The following is a 22,299-nucleotide window of genomic DNA, read 5'->3' as shown; positions in this document are numbered from 1 at the left end:
AAAAATGTAGGGATGGAAAATATAAGACATATTTAAGGGACACCAAGGAGTCCAGTCTAGCTGGATTAGGAACATGGTACCTTTTACTTGAGTAAATATGGGGCTCTTAACATCATGGACACTCTGAGTATTGTTCATGATAGAGGTATCCATGGTAAGGAACACCAAAATTCCCTTCAGCTGTAATTAAATAAGCAGTTCCAGTTGTCATCAAGTCAGCTCCAAGTAACGGCGACCGTATGTGTTCTGGAGTAGAACTGTGCTCCAAAGGGTTTTAGTGCCTGATTTTTCAGAATTAGATCACCTTTCTTCTGAAGTGCCTCTGGGTAGACTTGAACCTCCAACCTTTCACTTAGTAGCTGAGCAGATTAACTGTTTGTACTACCCAGGGACTTCCATAACCAGATAAACACTCTTAAAATGAGATTTTCAGTTGCCTCATATGCACGTGAAAGCCGGACAATAAATAAGGAAGACCAAAGAAGAATTGATGCCTTTGAATTATGGTGTTGGTGAAGAGTATGGAATATACCATCACCTCCCAGAAGAACAAATAAGTCTGTTTTGGAGGAAGTACAGCCAGAGTGCTCCTTAGAAGTGAGGATGACAAAACTACATCATGCCTGGTAAAGGGACCCTCAACGAGGTGGGTTGACGCAGTGGCAGCAACGGTGGGCTCAAACATATTAACAATTGTGAGGATGGCGCAGGACCAGGCAGTGTTTGGTTCTGGTGTACATGGGGTTGGTGTAAGTTGGAACTGACTCAGGAGCACCTGATAACAACAAACTGAGATCCGTGAAATATAACTACATTGACAAATGATTATAAAAAGTTAGGCTAACTTTTTGAAAAGTGTTAAATTTCTAAAATTCACAGGTTCCAACCTGAATTCTTATTACCCAACATTCTGTTGGGTAACGCAATAAATATCTTAATCTCAAAATTCCCAGGAAGTTGTTAAAATAACACAGAGCCAGGTGTTAGGTACACACACCAGTAGAGCAAAGAAATTCAGAGAAGGGAGGTTCACGGTAACCCCAAAACACAAGTTTCGTATCCGTTCTTCTTAGAAGAAATGTAGCTGAGCTGGTGTTGGTTTTGCTGTTTTCTTGTAAAGCCAGACTTTTGAAATTTAAAGGACCAATAAAAAGTCCTTGAAGATGGCAAGGAGCACTATCAGTTACATCAGTATACGGAAATTCTGGCCAGATTGGCCTCGGTTACTTTGAAAAAGTTATGATTCTGCATAATAGAGATGGAATAAAGTTTAGATCTGTATTAATCACGAAAGACGCATTCGCCAGACAAATTAGTAGTGTAAGCAATATTCTGGGGACAGTTTAAATAACTTAAGGAAACAAACTATTCTCAAACATCATCAAATAAGTTAAATTTGTTGTTAAACAATTATTATTCTATTACAGACAATTCCTATCTCTTTACTGAAGCAATTTGTCTGTGTAATTAACCAATATAAAAACCTCTCTAGCCTGGTATATACTTGAAATTAAAAAAAAAAAAAAAAATTACTTCTAACTGTCCTATAACTCACTTTTAATAATTTAGGCTCTGCTCATACTTAATCTGAATTTATTCACACCGGACTATAGCCAAATCAGAATTTTTTTCTATAATACAAGATTAATTTATTTTCATAATAATATAGCCATGATGCCTGGAGTCATTAGTCTAAAAAAAAAAACTTTTAAAAAAGGGCCTGTGTGTCTCAGGTGAAACCAGGATGCAGCCAGTCCAAACAGCTAAGAGAGACCCAGCCAGGGCTGTAGATCTTCCAGGGTAATCCATCTGTTTCATGATTTAGCACCCGCCGTAGTTAGAAAGTTCTTTTTATCAAAGCTACAGTCTTCACTTTACCTCCTCTGCCTCTTTTGACACTTGCGTAATCAATGCCAACCAAAACTGTTGTTTTCCCATAATTTTTTATTTTTAATTCATGTCTGTCTGTCTTATTTCTCATTCAGACTGTACATGCTGAGCTCAGTAGTCCCAAGTCCTGTTTGGGCACACAGGTGTGGGATCAATTGCTGTTAAATGCTTGTAATGTTTGCTTCTGGTTTCTCCTCTTCGCCAAGCGGAGCAATTCTGACACCTGGAGCTTTTCTTTGCTGTTGTAGAACAGCCCCTTAGGGTTGTTTTTGCATGTGAAAGCTGGACAATGAATAAAAAAAAAAAAAACCAAATAATTGATGCCTTTGAATTGTGGTGTTCTGGAGGAATGTTGAATATACCATGGACTACCAGAAGAATGAACAAATCAGTCTTGGAGGAAGTACAGCCAGAGTGCTGCTTAGAAGCTAGGATGGCAAGACTACATCTCACATACTTTGGACATGTTGTCAGGAGAGACCAGTCCCTGGAGAAGGACATCATGCTTGGTAAAGTAAAGGGTCAGTGAAAAAGAGGAAGATCCTCAATGAGATGAATTGACGCAGTGGCCGCAACAATGAGCTCAAGCATAATGATTGTGAGGATGGCGCAGGACTGAGCGATGTTTTGTTCTGTTGTACATAGGGTCCCTATGAGTCAGAACCTATTGATGGCACCTAACAACAACAACGGTCTTTACAGGAGCAGATCACCAGGTCTTTTGTCTGAAGAGGTGCTGGGTGGCTTTGAATCACTGACCTTTCAGTTAGTAGCCGAATGCTCAACCACTGTGTGACCCAGGGACTCCTTAGCTTTTCTTCTGCACCTTATTTCCACCCTCTTATGGAATCATTTTTGTTGCTCTCTTGGAAGTTCTCATCCTCGTGGCTTTCATGTGATTTTAATCTAGAACTGGTCAGAATACTGCCTTAGTGGCCTCCTGCTGCTGTCACAGAAATACCACATGTGGGTGATAAACAGAAATTTATTTTCTCACAGTGCTGGAGGCTGAAAGTCCAAATCAGGGTCTTGGCTGTGTCAGTTAGTCTGTCAGCCTTTATCCTAGTTTGCAGTGTCAGCCAGTGATCCTTGGAGTCCCTTGGGGTTTGTCTGCCCCCTCCCCACCCCCTTGTGTATCTCCGTGTCTATGCTGGTGTCTTTATAGCTCAGAAGTGACTAGGTTTAGGACCCACCTTACATAACAAAAGAAAACCCCTATTTCCATATAGGTCATATTTAAAGGTACCAATCAAAACCAAACCAAACCCATTGCCACTGAGCTGACTCTGACTCATGGTGTCCCCGTGTGTTACAGAATAGAACAGCTCCATGGGGTTTTCTTGGCTGTAATCTTTACAGAAACAAATCACCAGGCCTTTCTTCCTTGGTGCCACTGCGCGGGTTCAAACCACCAACCTTAGGTTAGTAGTCAAGCAGAAACTATTCGGGCCACCCAGGGATGTAATATTTACAGGGTTTAGGATTTCAACACATATTTTTGACGATACAAAATTCAATCCATAACAAACACTAAGTCCACACTGCAGATTCCCTGTTTTGTCTCCTCGTGATCACGATGAATGCTATTCTTTTTTTAATTTTGTGAGCAGACTCCTATCACTTAAGCCAGCTTGTCCACACGACCCTTTGCCTGGTGCTCTGGGAGATGCAAAGTGACTTCAGACCCAATTCCTATGCTCTAGGAGCCTAAATCTGCCAGTGAGGGTTGCAGTTTTATTATACCAGGATTGATGCTGCTCCTCAAGAAAGCAACTGTATAAGCAATTAGGAAAATGGAAAAAATGGAGCCTGGTGTTTAATAAAAATTTCCCATCACATCTGAAAACACTGCAGTGTAATTCTTGAGAGTGGTTTGTGCCAATGTCAGGAATATTTCACCCACACACTTGATAGCACTGTTTGAGTTCGGATTCCCTTGGCAGTGTGGAATAGCCTAACACGGAGCAGCTTTAGGGAGTGAACATGAAAAATCACTCCTCGAGGTGAAATTCCAAGGGGGTTTGAGACAGGCGAAATCCAGTTGTCCAAGTTGGACATTGGCCAGAGCTCTGGGGTTATTACTTCTAGAATGGAGGCAAGACTAATGAAAATGGAACAGCTGATAGTGGAAACTGAGTTATATTCTCCCTGATAACTTAATTCTCTAAGAATTTAATTGGACAAACGGAGACCGCAGTGCTCAAATATATAAGCTGTGTGTCAGGCTACTTGAGCACTCCAGTCGGCCCATGATGGCAGGAAAGTTCAAAACCTCACTTATAATGAATAACAGCAGCCCATGGAAACTTCTAGAATGTTTTCCCTGAGGAGCTAGGACAGCATGATTTAATTTTTTTTTTTTTTTTTTTTTTTTGCCTGGTCTCTTCTGGCTTGTCGAATCAAGGATGGTTTTTCAGAAATGTCAGTGGTTTTCCCTATGACAGGGAAGGATAAATTGCTGCCCTTTAGTTGTTAATTGGCTTTCTGATATTCCTAAGATAAATTGTCCAAAAGTGATTTCCAGCAGACCACTTTTAGAGTTTTGAGTTCTGGTCCCAGTCATCCATCTTTTCTCTTGGAATTTTACTTATTAAATTAATTAACTCACTTAAAATTTATAATCCCCTTATTTCCAGGAGAGTCTGAGGCCTTGTGTCTGTTCAAAGTCAGATTCTCAGAGTTTGGTTGATGACTGGCGGATGGCATTGTATTCAGAGATTCCTTAAATTCAACAAGTATTGGATTTCTCATTTTTTTTTTTTTTTTTTAAATCTCCTGAAAAGCATGCTGTCTTCCTCAGGAAACAGTGCCTTGGAGCGCACTTTGATAAGCTCCACACAGTGCAGATGAAGTCGGTATTTTACTTTGCACTTTACAGGGAGACACTGTACATTGTCAGGAATTACCAATTGATTCATTATTGTACACACAGGTAAAATTGTTTATTCAGGCACAATAGAGTAGAAATTTTGTCTTTGTGATTTTTCTAAGGAGGAATCTTTCTGAAACAAAAGACAGAGAGAATCCTGGTCGTCCGTGGGTTCCCTGCAGCCACCCCGCTCTTCCAGGATGTGTCACTCCCATCTCCTTCTGGATTCTGAGTGCCCACCTCTGCGTCCTTTCTGACTGACCACCTCTGCGTCCTTTCTGACTGACCACCTATCTTCATGACCCAGTGCTGCCTTAACAGACATGCCAGCAGAACAGAACAGTTAGGAGGCTAGACACCTGAATTCAGGGCACTGGCTCCAGCGGAAGGTGCACTCTCTGTGGGCTCTGGGCAGGGCCTTGTTTCTCTTCACCTTCCGATCTTCATGTGGTGTGGCACCTGTCTTCCCCCATCTGTGTTTCCTTGCTTCTGCTCTTTTTTATCTCAAAACTGATTGGGTGAAGACACGCCCTACATTGATATGACTTTATTAACATAACCAAGAAAACCCTTTTCCCAAATGGGATTATGGCTACAGGTACCTCTAGGGGTTAGCATTTACAAGGCATACTTCGGGGGGACACAGCACCACATAATAGCAATAACTTTAACAAATATTTCCTCATACAATCATTTCATTTGATCCTCAGTGACTTTGAAAACAGACAGGGAGAGTCAGATGTCCACAGAGAAAGAGGGGCCTTCTGAATGACAACAAAAATGAGGTTGCAAGGCAAGGAGGTTGCCTTATCTTCATTAATCCGGGAGCCCTCTCCACTGTGTGGCCCTGGTTCTCATACTGGCAGGAAGCGAAGTGGCCAAAACACAGATGCTTTACAGACAGAGTAGATTCCTTTTCGCCTGGTGGTAGAGTCCCCAGAGGGGCACCTTGGAGAATGCAAAATGCAATTGTGCTAAGGACAACAACAGTACTTCCTTCAGTTCCGAGGGCAGGGGCAGGTGTCCAAGGCCGGATGTGTGGGAGACTGAGCCGTCCGGCAGCAGCCCCATAGGACTCTGAAGGAGCAATGCTGAGCATCTCTGGGAAGCCTCTAGTAGAGCTGGCTCTAGTTTTTCAGAGCTCATCTATCCGCACGGCCACTTACTATGTCATTACATAAATGAATATGGGTGGAGAGATCTCTGTAATTACCTTCTAGGGCTGCCATCCAGGCCAGTTCTTTGGAAATTGCTTGGATGTTGACACAGAAGAAGTTAGTAGGGACTCAAGGAGCAAACTGAGGTCACCGTGCAATATTCTAAAAGGAGACAAACAGGAAACAGTGGGATTCAATGAACTTTTTTCCTCTGTTGTAATCATACTTAGATGTCCGCTGAAACCCCTGCCCCTGCTACGCTGGCCTTTGAAGCATTCAGGTTATTCAGGAAACGTCTTTGCTTTTGGTTTAGTCCAGTTGTACTGACCTCGCCTGTATCGTGTGTTGTCTTTCCCGTCACCTAAAGTAGTTCTTATCTACTATCTAATTAGTGAATACCCCTCTCCCACCCTCCCTCCCTACCCCTCTTGCAACTATCAAAGAATATTTTCTTCTCTAAACAATTTCTCGAGTTCTTATAATACTGGTCTTACAAAATATTTGTCCTTTTCCAACTGACTAATTTCACTTAGCATAATGCCTTCCAGATTCCTCCATATTATGAAATGCTTCACAGATTCATCACTATTCTTTATCCATGCATAGTATTCCATTGTGTGAATATAGCATAATTTATTTATCCATTCGTCCGTTGATGGGCACCTTGGTTGCTTCCATCTTTTTGCTATTGTAAACAGTGCTGCAGTGAACATGGGCGTGCATATATATCTGTTCCTATAAAGGCTCTTATTTCTCTAGGATATATTCCAAGGAGTGAGATTGCTGGATCGTATGGTAGTTCTATTTCTAGCTTTTTAAGGAAGCGCCAAATTGATTCCAAAGTGGTTGTATCATTTTACATTCCCACCAGCAGTGTATAAGTGTTCCAGTCTCTCCACAGCCTCTCCGACATTTATTATTTTGTGTTTTTTGGACTGATGCCAGCCTTGTTGGAGTGAGATGGGATCTCATTGTAGTTTTAATTTACATTTCTCTAATGGCTAATGATCGTGAGCATTTCCTCATGTATTTGTTAGCTACCTGAATGTCTTCTTTAGTGAAATGTCTGTTCATATCTTTTGCCCACTTTTTAATTGGGCTATTTGTCTTTTTGTTGTTGAGTTTTTGCAGTATCATGTAGATTTGAGAGATCAGGCGCTGATCGGAAATGTCATAGGTAAAAACTTTTTCCCAGTCTGTAGGTAGTCTTTTAACTCTTTTGGTGAAGTCCTGGATGAGCACAGGTGTTTGATTTTTAGGAGCTCCCCAATTTTTTTTTTCACTATCTAATTTTTTTTATTATCTAGTTTTTCTTCTGCATTGCTAGTAATGTTTTGTATACTCTTTATGCCATGTATTAGGGCTCCTAATGTTTTCCCTATTTTTTCTTCCGTGATCTTTATTGTTTTAGGTTTTATATTAAGGTCTTTGATCCATATTGAGCTCGTTTTTGTGCATGGTGTGAGATATGGGTCTTGTTTCATTTTTTTGCAGATGGATATCCAGTTATGCCAGCACCATTTGTTAAAAAAGACTGTCATTTCCCCCATTTAACTGCTTTGGGGACTTTGTCAAATATCAACTGCTCATATGTGGATGGATTTATGTCTGGATTCTCAATTCTATTCCATTGGTCTATGTGTCTGTTGTTGTACCAGTACCAGGCTGTTTTAACTACTGTGGCAGTATAATAGGTTCTAAAATCAGGTGGAGTAAGGCCTCCCACTTTGTTCTTCTTTTTCAGTAATGCTTTACTTATCTAAGGCCTATTTACCTTCCATATGAAGTTGCTGGTTTATTTCTCCATCTCATCAAAGAATGTCGTTGGAATTTGGATCGGAATTGCATTAAATCTATAGATGGCTTTCAGTAGAATAGACATTTTTAGAATATTAACTCTTCCTATCCGTGAACGAGGTATGTTTTTCCACATATGTAGGTCTCTTTTGGTTTCTTGCACAAGTGTTTTGTAGTTTTCTTTCTATAAATCTTTTACATCTCTGGTAAGATTTATTCTTAAGTACTTTTATCTTCTTGGGGGCTACTGTAAACGTTATTGATTTGGTGATTTCGTCTTTGATGTTCTTTTTGTTGGTGTAGAGGAATCCCACTGATTTTTCTATGTTTATCTTGTATCCCGATACTCTGCTGAACTCTTCTATTAGTTTCAGTAGTTTTCTTGAGGATTCCTTAGGGTTTCTGTGTATAAGATCATGTCATCTGCAAATAGATACTTTTACTTCTTCCTTGCCAATCTGTATGCCCCTTATTTCTTTATTTAGCCTAATTGCTCTGGCTAGGACCTCCTTTTTTTTTTTTAGGACCTCCAGCACAATGTTGAATAAGAGTGGTGATAAAGGGCATCCTTGTCTGCTTCCCAATCTCAAGGGGAGTGCTTTCAGGCTCTCTTCATTTAGGGTGGTGTTAGATATTGGCTTTGTATAAATGCCTTTTATTGTGTTGAGGAATTTTCCTTCTGTTCCTATTTTGCTGAGAGTTTTTATCATGAATGGGTGTTGAACTTTGTCAAATGCCTTTTTTGCATCAATTGATAAAATCATGTGATTCTTGTCTTTTGTTTTGTTTATATGATTAAAAAAATGGATTATATTAATTGTTTTTTCTGATGTTGAACCATCCCTGCATACCTGGTAGGAATCCCACTTGGTCATGGTGAATTATTTTTTTGATATGTTGTGAAATATATTGGCTAGAATTTTGTTGAGGATTTTTGCATCTAAGTTCATGAGGGATATAGTTCTGTAATTTCCTTTTTTTGTGGTGTTTTTACCTGGTTTTGGTATATTCCATCCTTTTCTATGCTCTGAAATACTTTTAGTAGTAGTGGTGTTAACTCTTCTCTGAAAGTTTGGTAGAACTCTGCAGTGAAGCCATCTAGGCCAGGGCTTTTTTTTTGTTGGGAGTTTTTTGATTACCTTTTCAATCTCTTCTTTTGATATAGGGCTATTTAAATGTCCTACCTCTGTTTGTGTTAGTTTAGGTAGGTAGTGTGCTTCTAGGAATTCATCCATTTCTTCTCAGTTTTCAAATTTGAGTACAGTTTTTCATAGTAATCTGATATGATTCTTTTAATTTCAGTTGGGTCTGTTGTAATATCGCCCATCTCATTTCTTACTCCGGTTATTTGCTTCCTCTCCTGTTTTTCTTTTGTCAATTTGGCCAATGGTTTATCAATTTTGTTGAGTTTTTCAAAAAAAAAAAAAACAGCTTTTGATCTTGTTAATCCTTTCAATTGTTTTTGTGTTTCCTATTTCATTTGGTTCTGCTCTAGCTTTTATTATTTGTTTTCTTCTGGTGTCCGAGGGTTTCTTTTGTTGCTGTCTTTGTATTTGTTCAAGTCGTAGGGATAATTTTTTGATTTGGGCCTTTTCTTCTTTTTGGATGTGTGCATTTATTGATATAAATTGACCTCTGAGCACTACTTTTGCTGTGTCCCAAAGGTTCTGATTAGAAGTGTTTTCATTCTCATTGGATTCTCTGAATTTCTTTATTCTATCCTTAATGTCTTCTATAATCTAGTCTTTTTTGAGCAGGGTATTGTTTAGTTTCCCAGTGTTTGATTTCTTTTCCCTGCTTTTTCTGTTACTGGTTTCCACTTTTATGGCCTTATGGTCAGAGAAGATGCTTTGTAATGTTTCAGTGTTTTGGATTCTGCTAAGGCTTGCTTTATGGCCCAATATGTGGTCTATTCTAGAGAATGTTCCATGTGTACTAGAAAAGAAAGTATACTTGGTTGCTGTTGGGTGGAATGTTCTGCATATGTCTGTGAGGTCAAGTTGGTTGATTGTGGCATTTAGATCTTGCGTGTCTTTATTGAGCTTCTTTCTGAATGTCCTGTCCTTCACCGAAAGTGGTGTGTTGAAATCTCCTACTATGTGGAGCTGTGTATCTCACTTTTCGATGCTGTTAGAGTTTGTTTTATGTATCTTGCAGCCGTGTCATTGGGCGCATAAATATTTAATAAGGTTCTATCTTCTTGGTGTATTGTCCCTTTAATCATTATGTAGTGTCCTTCCTTATCCTTTATGATGGATTTAACTTTAAAGTCTGTTTTGTCAGGAATTAATATTGCCACTCCTGCTCTTTTTTGATTGTTGTTTGCTTGATATGTTTTTTTTCCATCCTTTGAGTTTTAGTTTGTTTTTGTCTCTAAGTGTAAGTTATGTCTCTTGTAGGCAGCATATAGAAGGATCGTGTTTTTTAATCCATTCTGCTACTCTCTGTCTCTTTAGTGGTGTATTTAGTCCATTTACATTCAGAGTAATTACGGATTGGTATGAATTTAGTGCTATCATTTTGATTTTTTTTGTGTGTTGTTAACAGTTGCTTTTTCTCACTTAATTTTATGTGCTCAGTAGATTTTCTTTATATATTGTCCTTTCCTCATATTCGTTTTTGTTGATTTTGTTTCTGCTAAGTCTCTATTTTTTTCTTGTATTTTATTTTGATGTGTAGGATCGTTCATCTCCTTTGTGGTTACCTCATTATTTACCCCTATTTTTCTAAATTTAAACCTAAATTTTATTTCTTTCTGTCGCCTTGTCTTCCTCTCCATATGGAAGATCTATGACTACATTTCTTAGTCCCTCTTTATTGTTTTAATGTTGTCTTCTTTTACATAATGACATCGCTCTTTCCCTGTTTGGAGCGTTTCTTTATCTTGATTTACTTTGGTGATTTCCCTGCCTAGGTTGACTTCTGGTTGTTCTGCCCAGTGCTCTAGTATTGGGTTCATACCTAATATTATTGATTTTCTAACCACAGAAGTGCCTTTGATATTTCTTGTAGTTTTGGTTTGGTTTTTATGAATTCCTTAAACTTCTGTTTATCTGGAAGTGTCCTAATTTTACCTGCATATTTGAGACACAGTTTTCCTTGATATATGATTCTTGGCTGGCAATTCTTTTCCTTCGATTTTTTATATAAGTCATCCCATTGCCTTTTTGCCTGCTTGGTTACTGCTGAATAGTCCAAGCTTATTCTTATTGACTCTCCTTTGTAGATGACTTTTCGTTTATCCCTAGCTGCTCTTAAAATTCTCTCTTTATCTTTGGTTTTGGCAAGTTTGATTATGTCTTGGTGACTTTCTTTTAACATCTACCTTATGTGGAGTTTGATGAGCATCTTGGATAGATATCTTCTCATCTTTCAAGATATCAGGGATGTTTTCTGCCAACAAATCTTCAGCAATTCTCTCTGTATTTTCTGTTATTCCTCCCTGTTCTGGTACTCCCGTCAGTGGTAGGTTATTTCTCTTGATAGAGTCCCACAAATTCTTTGGGTTTCTTCATTTTTTTTTAATTCTGTTATCTGATTTTTCTTCAAATATATTAGTGCCAAGTGCTTTATCTTTAAATTCAGAACTTCTGCCTTCCACTTGCTCAATTCTGCTCCTCTGACGTTCTATTGAATTATTTACTTTTGTAATTTTATTGTTAATCTTCTGAATTTTTGATTCCTATTTTTTTTTATCTATGGATTTTTCCAGCTTATTAAATTTTTCATTATATTCCTGAATAATCTTTTTAACTTCTTAAGTTGCTTTATCCATGTGTTCCTTTGCTTATTCTGCATACTGCCTCATGGGTTCTGTATATTAATCTTCTGTATTCTGCCTCTGGTAGTTCCAGGAAGGCAGTTTCATCTAGAAGATCCCTTGATTCTTTGTTTTGAGAGCTTGTTGAGGCAATCATGGTCTGTTTCTTTATGTGACTTGATATTGACTATTGTCTCTGAGCTATCTATAGGTTATTGTATTAGTTCGTTTTATGTTGGCTTACTGTGTCATAGCTTCTTGCTTTGTTTTGTTTTGATATGCCCAAATGGGTTGCTTGAGTGAGCTAGCTTGATTATTTTTACCTTTGGAGCTCTGACGTCCTGTCCCCAGATGGCTAGAACTGTTATCGAGTATATCAGTCTAGGAGTCCATTTACTTTTGTTGTATGAATTCAGCTCAGGTGTCCAGGTAGCTGATCATCAAGTGTGTGGTACAGGTTGTATCCTACAGTCTTAGAGGGGCAGAGGTGATTGGTGTAAGTACCAGTATCTGGTTGCAGCAGGGGGTCACACTCTCGACAAGGCAGAGGGCTGAGAATCATCCCCCATGTGTCTCTGAGGAAAACGTGTGCCTATTCCCTAGCATGTACAACTGGGTGGGTTCTGCAGAGGGACCATGGGCACCCAATGTTTTTGGTTGCAAGGCCTGGGAGGTGCCAGTTATCCGTGGACCCCTGTCGCGGGTGGCTGGGGACCTGAGTGGAGCCACCAGTCCTTAGATCCCTGATGTGGGTAGGTAAGGACCCTGTTTACTAGGCAAAACAATGTGAAACATCACCCACCTCTCCGCCGCATAGCTGAAACGGTTGTAGTCTGCCATCAAGGGCCTATTCTCCTGAAATAGGCCAACACAGGTTCATGCAGAGGGCAAAGGTACTCAAAGTCCACGGACCATCTATGCGTGGACAGAAGCCACTTCTATCCTGAGCTCCCCTGGTTAGTGGAGCTGGCGAATTATCTTTTCTCCCAGTTGCAAATTTATTCCTTCTTCAAGGCCAGGAGGATGGGTCTAGGCACTCAACAGTGCCTGTCTCAAGTGCAGGGAAATCAGCCACTAAAGCCGGCTTGGAAGCGGGGGGCACGGTAAAATATACACAAGTACTAGCTTTTGCCGAGAGTGTCATTCTCTGGTTCCGGAGGTATGAGTAGGTTGTGTGGCTCGCTGCTTCTCCCTGAGGAAACCGCAGCCGAACGCTAGTACCACCTTGCCTCGGCTGCTCCCGGAAACGGTGCCTCAGGGCTCCCCACGATTCAAGTCCAATAATTCCTCTCTCCTTCTGAACCATCTCTCCATTCCCCTGCCCCTCAGTTCATTTTCTAAGCTTGCCTTTGATGTTCAGGGCTCCCAGCTTGTCATCAATATACTCGTTTCACTTTTTTCACTTTTCACTTTTTCAGGTCTTTGTTGTAAGAGAGCTCACCAGCAGCATCTATCTATTCTGCCATCTTGGCTCTGCCCTCTTGATCATACTTTCATTAATTTCAGGTAGTTTATGAGTGAGGAACAGGTCTGTAGTGGTGCAAACAGTTAAGCACTCAGCTACTCTCCAAAAGATTGGTTGTTCAAACCCACCCAGAGGTGCCTTGCATAAAGGCCTGGCAGTCTGCATCTGAAAGGTCACAGCCTTGACAATCTCATGGAGCAGTTTTACTTTGCACGTGGGTCACCATGAGTTGGAATCAACTTGACAGCAACTAACAACAACGAGTGATGAGAGTTTAGATTAATTGAAAATACTCTGGTTTTCTTCACAGAGACCTCACCATTTGTAACTATTTTATCATTTTTATTACTTTCATAGTTTTAAGGCCCATGAAAGCAATGTCCTTGTGTTCTTCACATCTGTCTCTTGCTGTGATGCTTGGCACAGAGCAGGCACCCAGGAATATTTGTTGACTGAATACACAACTTTTCTAGATGCCAACTAACTATCCTTTTTATTCCTTTGGGTTATGAATAAACAAAATACATAGGTTATAATGACTAATACAATGTGACAAATAAAAATACAATATAGTATTTTATATATATATATACACATATACATAATGATCACAGAGAGAGCCAAAGTATGACCTTGAGTATATCGCACCTGAATTTAGAGACCATCTCAAGAACAGATTTGACACATTGAACACTAATGACTGAAGACCAGATGAGCTGTGGAATGACATCAAGGAATCATCCATGAAGAAAGGAAGAGGTCATTGAAAAGACAGGAAAGAAAGAAAAGACCAAGATGGATGTCACAGGAGACTCTGAAACTAGTACTCAAACATCAAGCAGCTAAAGCAAAAACAAGAAATGATGAAAGAAAAGAACTGAACAGAAGATTTCAGAGGGCGGCTTGAGAAGACAAAGTATTATAATGACATATGTGAAGAGCTGGAGTTAGAAAACCAAAAGGGAAGAACACAGTTGGCATTTCTCAGGCTGAAAGAACTGAAGAAAAAATTCAAGCCTCGAGTTGCAATAGTGAAGGATTTTATGGGGAAAATACTGAACGACCCAGGAAGTATCAAAAGAAGATGGAAGAAATACACAGTCATTATACCAAAAAGAATTAGTCAATGTTCAACCATTTCAAGAGGTAGCATATTAAATTATCAGGAACCAATGGTACTGAAGGAAGAAGTCTAAGCTGCACTGAAGGCATTGGCGAAAAACAAGGATCCAGGAATTGACGGAATACCAGTTGTGATGTTTCAACAAACAGATGCAGTGCTGGAAGCGCTCACTTGTCTGTGCCAAGAAATATGGAAAACAGTTTCCTGGCCAACTGACTGGAAGAGATCCATATTTGTGCCTGTTCCTAAGAAAGGTGATCCAACCAAATGCGGAAATTATCTAACAATATCATTAATATCACACACAAGCAAAATTTTGCTGAAGATCATTGAAAAGCAGCTGCAGCAGTATATCAACAGGGAACTGCCAGAAATTCAGGCTGGACTCAGAAGAGGACGTGAAACCAGGGATATCATTGCTGATATCAGATGGATCCTGGTTGAAAGCAGAAAATACCAGAAGGATGTTTACCTGTGTTTTTTTTGACTATGCAAAGGCATTCGACTGTGTGGATCATAACAAATTATGGATAATATTGCAAAGAATGGGAATTCCAGAACACTTAATTGTGCTTATGAGTAACTATACATAGATGAAGAGGCAGTTTTTCAGAAAGAACAAGGGGATACTGCATGGTTTAAGGTCAGGAAAGGTGTGCATCAGGGTTGTATCCTTTCACCATACTTATTCAGTCTGTATGCTGAGCAAATAATCTGAGAAGCTGGACTATGTGAAGAAGAACAGGGCATCACATTGCAGAAAGACTCATTAACAACCTGTTTTATGCAGATGACACAACCTTGCTTGCTGAAAGTAAAGAGGACTTGAAGTACTTACTAATGAAGATCAAAGACTACAGCCTTCAGTACAGATTACACCTCAACATAAAGACAACAAAAATCCTCACAAATGGACCAGTAAGCAACATCATGATAAATGGAGAAAAGATTGAAATTTTCAAAGATTTCATTTTACTTGAATCTACAACCAACACCCATGGAAGCAGCAGTCAAGAATTTAAAAGACACATTGCATTGGGCAAGTCCACTGCAAAAGACCTCTTTAAAGTGCTAAAAAGCAAAGTTGTCACCTTGAAGACTAAGGTGCATCTTACCCAAACCATAGTATTTTCAATCACATCTTATGCATGTGAAAGCTGGAGAATGAATAACGAAGACTGAAGAAGAGTTCACCTTTGAATTGTGGTGTTGGTGAAGAATATTGAATATACCACGGGCTGCCAAAACAATGAACAAATCTGCTTTGGAAGAAGTACAACCAGAATGCCCCTTAGAAGTGAGGATGGTGAGTCCGCGTCTTACATACTTGGACAGGTTGTCAGGAGGGATCTGTCTCTGGAGAAGGACATCATGCTTGGCAAAGTACAGGGTTAGCGGAAAAGAGGAAGACCCTCAGTGAGGTGGATTGACACATTGGCTACAACAATGGGCTCAAGCATAACAACGATTGTAAGGATGGCGCAGGACCGGGCAGTGTTTCATTCTCTTATGCATAATGTTGCTATGATTTGGAACTGACTTGACAACACCTAACAACAAAAACAATGATCACAGTTTTGGAAAAATTTGCAGAGAACTTGGTGATGACGAACTGAATCTTCACAGTCACCCAGTGTTTAGACATAGTGTTATCATCACTCAAGTACAATCACGTCAAGGACTTTCAACCAAAATGTGGATTCATGCTCTGTAACCACTTACGGAATGATGGCGTTTCATCTTCTGGTTCTGTTGTTTTCAATCATATAATTTTGCCCTGTTTTTGACGTAAAGTTCTGGCCAACATGTTCACCTAAGGATTTTCTCCATCTACCTTGCAGCGGTCTGAGTCTCTCCTCTGGAGGAATGTATCCGTGATGTAAGAGTCCCTGGGTGGCGCAAACAGTTAAGTGCTCAACTACTAGCTGAAAGGTTGGTGGTTCAAACCTACCCAGAGGCTTCTAGGAAGGCAGCCCTGGCAATCTGCTTCCAAAAAGTCATAGCCCTGAAAACCCCATGGAGCAGTTCTATTGTGCACACTTGGGGTCACCATGAGTCTGAATCGACTCGACCACAACTACCAACAACACCACCATCCCTCGTATTTCCTGCTGAGCATGAGGACTGTGCTGAGCCCTGACCTCAATGGTGGGGTAGTGAACAGAAACCGTGTTCCAGCTGGTGTCCTGAATTGTGGTCTTATTACCAGACGTTAGTGCTGTACATTTTGTCATCCTATGGCTTCTCATATAGGTTTTTATATGTAGAATACTTTGTTGTTGTTGTTGTTAGGTGCCGTCGAGTCGGTTCCGACTCATGGCGACCCTATGGACAACAGAACGAGACACTGCCTGGTCCTGCGCCATCCCCACAATCGTTGTTATGCCTGAGCTCATTGTTGCAGCCACTGTGTCACTCCACCTCGTTGAGGGTCTTCCTCTTTTCTGCTGACCCTGTACTCTGCCAAGTATGATGTCCAGGGACTCAGCCCTTCTGACAACATGTCCAAAGTATGTAAGACACAGACTCACCATCCTTGCCTCTAAGGAGCATTCTGGCTGCACTTCTTCCAAGACAGATTTGTTCATTCTTTTGGCATCATCACAATTCAAAGGCATCAACTCTTCTTCGGTCTTCCTTATTCATTGTCCAGCTTTCACATGCATATGATGCGATTGAAAACACCATGGCTTGGGTCAGGCGCACCTTAGGCTTCAGGGTGACATCTTTGCTCTTCAACATTTTGAAGAGGTCCTTTGCAGCAGATTTGCCCAATGCAATGCGTCTTTTGATTTCTGGACTGCTGCTTCCATGGCTGTTGATTGTGGATCCAAGTAAAATGAAATCCTTGACAACTTCAATCTTTTCTCCGCTTATCATGATGTTGCTCATTGGTCCAGTTGTGAAGATTTTTGTTTTCTTTACGTAGAGATGTAACCCATACTGAAGGCTGTGGTCTTTGATCTTCATTAGTAAGTGCTTCAAGTCCTCTTCACTTTCAGCAAGCAAGGTTGCGTCATCTGCATAATGCAGGTTGGTATTTAATTACATTTCCTTTTTTGTTTTGGTTTTTTTGGGGGGGGTGGTAAGCATTCCGGAAAAAAAAAAAGCATTCAGGAGAAAAAAACCTTCAAGCAGATATAACGTGCACCACCTATGGCTTCCTATGTTTCAGAAGTGCTTCTGTTACGTGGTGCAATGGTGGTAAAGCAACATCATAGACAACTGATAATTTGTAGAATAACCAACTATGGTTAACCAAAACACCAAATCAAACCCGTTGCCATCAAGTCAGTTCTGACTTCTAGCAACCCTATAGGGCAGAGTAGAACTCCCTCATAGTTTCTAAGTAGCACCTGGTAGATTCAAACTGCCGACCTTTTGGTTAGCAGCCTTAGCGCTTAACCACTATGCCGCTACCTCAAAATAAGGGTTGATGCCAGAAAATCACTAAACTGAAATTTGAGCAGAGGACACCATGGAGTCAAGTTCTTGCACATGACATTTTGCCACATAGATAGTAAAAATTCTGTTAAGAAAAAGGATGTGTTCCAAACCCATTGCCATTGAGTTGATTCCGACTCCTAGCAACTGTAGGACAGCATAGAGCTGCCCCATCAGGTTTCCAAGGAGCAGCTGGTGGATTTGAACTGCTGACTTTTGGTTAGCAGCCAAGCTCTTAGGCATTGCACCACCAGGGCTCCGTGGATGTTTTCCAGACATGCTTAAATTTTGAGATATCCTGGAACTTGGCCCTAAGTAGATCAGTGGCGCAGTTGAGAAGGGCCAACAAAGTCTTTGCAATAAACCCTTCTTGAGGGGAGGTGGGTGTGGGGAGAGGAGACCCAGCTGCAGGGGCTGTCGTGACAGGCTGGCAACATAAAGACAACTTTGGTGGCTGACTTTGTAGAAAAGTCAAACTAATAATAGAAGATATCGTGGTTGTTATTCTATCAAGTTGACCTTATGTATAATGTAACAAAAACGTGCCTGGTCATGTGCCATCTTCATGATCCTTTCACCCTAGAGGGCTCGTCTTCCAGCACTATATTGGACAATATTCTATTGTGACCCACAGGGTTTTCATTAGCTGATTTTTAGAAATAGATGGCCAGGCCTTTCCTCCTAGTGTCCTTATTGTATGATTTTGATTCTTTCCTGTCTGCTACCTTCTGAAAGTTCACAAGCTTGCCATGGCATTGAGCCATGTTCTCTGGAAGGTTTAATTTTCTTGTTGACTCTGTGAGGACTCCGGCAAGTAAGATGAGGAAGGGTAGGTGTGTGTGTGCACCAGCCCACGTCCATCTCCTGACCGCAGAGCACCATTCCATGTCCATGTGTCTGTCAGAGATGCCCACGCTGGGCCTGAGAAAATGCACAGACATGCTCTGGGCTTTCTCACCCCTCGAAAGAAAAGTCCTTCAGGGGAGGAAGTGGTTTCTGTGTTTACACTGTGAATAGTCTATGGCACACCTTCTCCACGCTGGGGTGAGGACTTGATCTGGCATTTGTATTTTACAGTAAGCAAGGGGATTGCTAAGATAAGAGCGCCTTGCTAACAGGCCAAAAGTTAACAATCAGCTCCTCCAGCACCTGGAGACACCACTCAAGTGGCCAGGACAGCATCTGAGTGCATGGATGGAGCACTAGTGTCCGTGAGAGGGCTGGCTCCCTCTACAGTAAAAATACCTTGGATCTGTGGGTCTGGAGGGCTTTATTCTTCTCATTCTTCCTGGTAGGAGTCCATGGCCAGTTCAGCACAGTCATGTCCTACCATTTGATGACACAGTAGTACTGTGCTTCCGCAGCTCTTCCATCTGAGCTGGCTGACTCCTCCAGGCTCCTCATTCCTGCTTTATGGTGGAGGCACTGACCCTCAGACACCCTGCCTTATGGTAGATGCGTTGAACCCCCCAACACCCTGCTTTATGATGGAGGTGCTGACCCCCCAGATACCATACTTTATCGTGGAGGTGCTGAACCCCCAGACTCCTTGCCTTATGGTAGATGTGTTGAACCCCCCAACACCCTGCTTTATGATGGAGGTGCTGACCCCCAGATATCACACTTTATAGCGGAGGTGCTGAACCCCCAGACACCCTGCTTTATGGTGGAGTTGCTGACCCCAGACTCCCCGCTTTATGGTAGAGGTGCTGACCCCCCAGACTTGCTGCTTTATTTTATGGTGGAGGTGCTGACCCTCCCAGAGTCCCTGCTTTATGGTGGAGGTGCTGACACCCCAGATACCCACTTTATAGTGGAGGTCCTGAACCCCTAGACATGCTCCTTTATGGTAGAGGTGCTGAACCCCCAGATACCCCACTTTATAGTGGAGGAGCTGAACCCCCAGACATCCTGCTTTGTGGTGGAAGTGCTGACCCCCCAGACTCTCCACTTTGTGTGGAGGTGCTGACCCTCCAGACTGCATGCTTTATGGTATAGGCACTGACTCCTCAGACATCCCACTTTATGGTAGAGGCACTGACCCCCAGACTCCCTGCTTTATGGTAGAGGTGCTGACTCCCCCGACTCCCCACTTTATGGTAGAGGCACTGACCCCCAGACTCCCCGCTTTGTGGTGGAGGCACTGATCCCCCAGACTCCCCGCTTTGTGGTGGAGGCACTGACCCCCAGACTCCCTGCTTTATGCTGGAGGCGCTGACCCCCAGACTCCCTGCTTTGTGGTGGAGGCGCTGATCCCCAGACTCCCCGCTTTGTGGTGGAGGCGCTGACCCCCAGACTCCCCGCTTTGTGGTGGAGGCACTGACCCCCAGACTGCCCGCTTTGTGGTGGAGGCGCTGATCCCCAGGCTCCCCGCTTTGTGGTGGAGGCGCTGACCCCCAGACTCCCCGCTTTGTGGTGGAGGCGCTGACCCCCAGACTCCCCGCTTTGTGGTGGAGGCGCTGACCCCCAGACTCCCCGCTTTGTGGTGGAGGCGCTGACCCCCAGACTCCCTGCTTTGTGGTGGAGGCACTGATCCCCAGGCTCCCCGCTTTGTGGTGGAGGCGCTGACCCCCAGACTCCCTGCTTTGTGGTGGAGGCACTGACCCCCAGGCTCCCGCTGCTGGCTGCACTGGCTGCACCGCGGCTTGGGTGGTGAGCAGAGAAGTCAGGCATCTGGGTTCTCATCCCAGCCTCTGCTGCTTTTCCTTCGCAGAAATAACCAGCATGTGTGCACAACTTCTGCAGGTAAAGCTGGGATTAGCTGAGGGAGTCCAGAGAGGTCTGGTCTGCAGCTGCACTTTAGTACACGTTCTGTGAAGGGTCAGAATAGGCACAGGTAACGGGTAACGTAGCCACAGTGTTTGCACAAGCGCGGCTGAGGCCGCGTGGGTCTTGACTGTGTTGGCTGCACCTGTCTCCTGCCATGTCCTCGTCCTTACACTGTTCTGGGCCATAAAAGGGCAACGGCGTCTTCTCTCTAATCATCGCTCAAAAACAAGTGCTGTGGATCAATTATGCCAAAACGAGATGTTATCATTTACTGGTGTATAGTTAGCAAACATACATAGCAGCTTAACTCATTCTGCTCCCTCCACACACCCTTATGGTCTGCTGCTCTTAGCTTGTTCTCCAGGAAGTAGCCTGAGTCCATGAGTCCTGACCTGGGACTTTTTGGCGGTAGCTGGGAGAGGTGTTTGGTTATATCAGCTTTAAAAGTCTTTTAGACTGACTATATGGTTATAGGGAGAACCTGGGTGGTGTCGGTGGTTAACAGAACAAAACACTGCCCTGTCCCGTGCCATCTTTCCGGTTGGAGGTGCAAGTCCACCCAGAGGCCCCTTGGTTGGAGGTGCGAGTCCACCCAGAGGCCTCTTGGAAGAAAGGCCTGATAATCCACTTCCAAAAAATCAGCCACTGAAATCCCTGTGGAGCCCAGTTCTACTCTGAGACACAGGGGGTCGCCATGAGTCAGTAAACCTGGGGCTACAGTAGAGTCTGGAAAAAGGCAGTTTTCACCCTGAGGCAGTTAGTTGTGTCACAGCTTGCGGGCAGAACACTACTAAGAAGGGAAGGGCATTCCTGAAGACAACAGAGCTGACAAGTCGGATCCAGGGAATCTGCTGGTCGCTCCATCTGATCCAACCCAGGCAAGGAGTCAGGTGGGAACTGCTGGACCAATGCTGGACTGATTGCTTTGTCACTGACCAGGCTCAACACAGCCTTCGAGCTCTCAAAGCCTGTGGTCTTGTCTGAGGCGAGGGCGGCCATGTGGTACAGGTTAGGCTGTGCCTGTGCTGGAGGTGTGGTTGTAATTAGCTCAGCACCTGGTGGGGGGAGGCTGCATGGCCAGGAGGTGAGTGTGCAGTGCCCTCTACAAGCTGGGCTGCCATTGTCTGAGGAAATAAAACCTTCTTGACAGCAGAACAATAAAATCGAGCTACCCTGGGGAGCAAAGTTAACCATTCTGTGACCACCTCCCCAGTAAAAATCTGGGGCTGGAGAAAATACTTCTGCCACAAGTCAGCAACCTGAAAAAGAAGAGGAACAAACACTGAAGCATTGAGTGAAAGTGAGGTTGCTAAGCAAGGTCCTGCATTTAGTTGGCCACAGTCTGTTTAAAAGAACTGATGGGGCGGCAGGCCTCTGGGGATTTCTTACAAGAGCATAAACACAGCTTCAGTGTAAAGAAACAAGCTGAGTGTGATCCAGAGAAATAGTCTAAGGATAGCAGTCCCTGGTGGGGCAAACGGTTAAACGCTCGAGTACTAGCTGAAAGGTTGGCTGTTCCAACCCACCCAGAGGCACCTCAGGAGACAGGCCTGGCGATCTGCTTCAGAAAGGTCACAGCCACTGAAAACCCTACTCTGCACACATGGGGTCACCATGAGCCGGAATCGACTCAATGGCAGCTAACAGCAACAACAGCAATGTGTGCCCCGTATAACTAACTTACAGTTCATTTGTGCTGTACTGCAGTTCCTCAATCCTACTTCTTCTCTGTTGTTTATTGAGATTACCAACCCCCATGCAGAGTCCCAGGCGAGAAGCAGTGGCAGGTATACACCTGTTGAAGGTCTTTTATTCAGCTCACTGACACTGCTCTCTGTGGTGTTTCTCGGCTGGAAAACTCTATTTCCCCTGGGCGTTCACTTCTGTAGAGGCCAACTCTTTGTGGATTATATAATTTCCTAGTTTTATGCAGACTGAAGAGGATGGGAAGCCCCCAGTCACTGGAGCGACTTCAGTGGGGGTCTAGGGAAAGCTTTGTGTGACAATCCTAACTCTCAGTCTTGG

At 42.7% G+C, this 22,299-nt stretch overlaps 1 protein-coding gene across 1 annotated transcript in view; it reads left to right on the top strand.

The window, feature by feature from the left end:
* Positions 1–22,299, top strand: part of SMOC2 (SPARC related modular calcium binding 2) — a gene marked incomplete at its 5' end in the record, with an annotated part of 191,831 nt that overhangs the window by 119,967 nt on the left and 49,565 nt on the right. The window lies entirely within an intron of this gene.

This window comes from Loxodonta africana, chromosome 1 (genome assembly GCF_030014295.1).
Source record: "Loxodonta africana isolate mLoxAfr1 chromosome 1, mLoxAfr1.hap2, whole genome shotgun sequence".
Lineage (NCBI taxonomy): Eukaryota > Metazoa > Chordata > Mammalia > Proboscidea > Elephantidae > Loxodonta > Loxodonta africana.
The sequence above is the reverse complement of the archived record's forward strand: the minus strand, read 5'-3'. Positions and strand labels throughout refer to the sequence as shown.